The 2,583-nt window shown below is 35.7% G+C and overlaps 1 protein-coding gene across 5 annotated transcripts in view; it reads left to right on the top strand.

The window, feature by feature from the left end:
• Positions 1 to 2,583, top strand: part of Scaper (S-phase cyclin A associated protein in the ER) — a 349,156-nt gene that overhangs the window by 64,754 nt on the left and 281,819 nt on the right. The window lies entirely within an intron of this gene.

Raw genomic sequence — 2,583 nt, 5'->3', positions numbered from 1 at the left:
CTATTACTACAGACACACACACACACACACACACACACACACACACACACACACACACACAGAGTAAATAATTAGATAAGTAAATAGATAAAACTAGAAAGAAAAAAAAAAACTAACTCTGTACCAGAAAAGACTTTTTCTTCAATTTCTAGCATTCCCATAGATGGAAAGGATGCCTGCTGGTCTTTGCTTTTCTTTCGGTTTTGTTTTTTTTTTTTTTTGTCAAGGTTTCCTGTACTGGCTTTGAATTTGTTTTGTAGCTGAGGATGACATTGAACTGATTGTGTTTACACCTGTCAGGTGCTTGGATTGCAGGAGTGGGCCTTCAAAACCAGCTGGAGTTAGTCTTTAAGATGACATTTATTTATCTTTAGTCTCAAATCTTTGAAAATGCATTGATCATCTGTAGTTTTATGTTTTTGTATGATTGTCTAGTATGTGCTCATCTATTCCTGTTTCTCATTTTAGTATTACTGCCCTCCCCCTGGGGCTGGTCCACAGTAGCATTCAGCCAGCTTTCCTTTACTGTCTTTTTAAAGAAGTGGACACATATATAACATGAGATACATTATGATTCAAATTTTATCTTTTAACTTTTTCCTTTGTGAATATATATGTAGAATATATGTACATATATATACATATATGAATACATATTTTAAACTTTCCCTTTGTGTAAATATATATTTGATATTTGTATGTACATGGCATGTTTGTGCATGCACGTATGTGTGGGGACTGATAGTGAGTATCAGTATGTCTTCCTCTATTGCTCCCCTCCTTAAGTGAGACAGGGAGGCTTACTAACCCTGTAACTCCCAGGGTGGCTAGAACAGTTAGGCAGTGACCTCCACGGACCTGCTTGTTTCCGTCACTTCCATGTCCCACACCTCTATTCCCAGGTATGTACAGAGATGTCCTTCTATGCCTGAATTTTATGTGTGATGGACACCTGAACTCAGGTCCTCATGTTTGAGTGGCAGACACTTTACTAAATAAACCATTTCCTGGGTCCTTCATTTTATTTTTTTAAAGGTGATTGTAAATAATAATTTATTTTAAAATTTAATAACTTAGGATATCTGCAAGTCGTAGGAAATTGATATGGGATGTTTAAGTGGAAGAAAAAGAAATGAACATGATAGCAGTAACAAAAAATAAATTTTGTTTCTTTTAACGAGGTCATGCTAGTTTAAATTTTCTTGTGTCTTCTAGTTAATGAACTTAAAAAATTGCACATAATTAGGATCAAGCAAGTAATTACTTATCCTAAAATCTAAAGTTTGTCATATTTATATTTTTAGTCTCTGCAGTCAGAAAACAGTTTATCTTGTGATTTGACTGTGGGAAGGCTCTCCTGGGTTGTTTATCTTGTGATTTGACTGTGGGAAGGCTCTCCTGGGTTGTTTCTGTAGTACATGTTTCTCACATGTACTTTCTTAAGTGAGCAGAAACAGATTCTTGCAGTGATGAGAAAACTGATTTTTTTCTCAGTATATTGTCACAGAACTAGTTAAAATAAAACAAAACCCAAATTACTTTCTATTCACCTGCTTAACAGAACTATTACCAAAAATTGACTGGAAGTCTCTCTGACTTCTATACTTGCTTGGCATGTGTAGGGCCCTTAGTTTGAGTCTTAATGTTAAAGAAAAAATTTTAAAAAAACCAACCTTTTCTGCAGAGACCCTCAGCCCTTGTGAAGATTGTAAGAACCAGAGGTGGTCAGTAACATCAAGAAAACAATATTCTCCATGCACAACAAGGCAACTGTGCATTGAACTCATCACAGTTGTGACAGCATATACAAGCTTGTCCAAGCTCCAGCCAGACTAAAATCCCAGCATAGGGTGTTGTGGGGGGTGACTTGAAATTCCAGCACTAGTTAGGGAGCTATGGCATTTGGTAGCTTCTAGGAGTGGGAGAGTCAGGGGTGTTTTGTTTTGTTTTGTTTGTTATGTGATCACATTTCTTTAATGAGGTTGGCCACTTGATGGGGTAGGCCCTATTTCCAAGACTAGCTGGGCATTACAAACTCAACTTGATGTGAAAGGAAAAAGGAGAAGAAGATGAAAGAAATCCCTACTTAAGTGGGAAGAGTTGGAAGGTAGCCATGGGAATTTTATATACTTTATGAAATTCTCAATTAATTAAAATATTCTTGAAAAGATGCATTATATATGTGCATAAAATGTCATAATAAAGTCAATTATTGTGTCTAATGACTATATGCTGATAAAAGCATTTGAAAAGACAAAAGCCAACCTTTGCTAACATAATAATAATAATAATAATAATAATAATAATAATAATCTGTTAGAAGTCTAATTTCTATTGATCCTAACGTTTTAGAATTGAATTTTCATATTTTCTTGAAAAGTTGCTTAGAATGATAGTAAATTATTTGTATCTTACTACCTGGTCCAAAGTTGTGTATGGATACTGAATCAGTGTGTCATTCATAAGCTCTGGTACAAGATTTGAATCTTCGGGAGGCAGAGGCAGGCGGATCTCTGTGAGTTCGAGACCAGCCTGGTCTACAGAGCTAGTTCCAGGACAGGCTCCAAAAACCACAGAGAAACC

The sequence above is a fragment of the Microtus ochrogaster genome, chromosome 5 (genome assembly GCF_000317375.1).
Source record: "Microtus ochrogaster isolate Prairie Vole_2 chromosome 5, MicOch1.0, whole genome shotgun sequence".
Lineage (NCBI taxonomy): Eukaryota > Metazoa > Chordata > Mammalia > Rodentia > Cricetidae > Microtus > Microtus ochrogaster.
The sequence above is the reverse complement of the archived record's forward strand: the minus strand, read 5'-3'. Positions and strand labels throughout refer to the sequence as shown.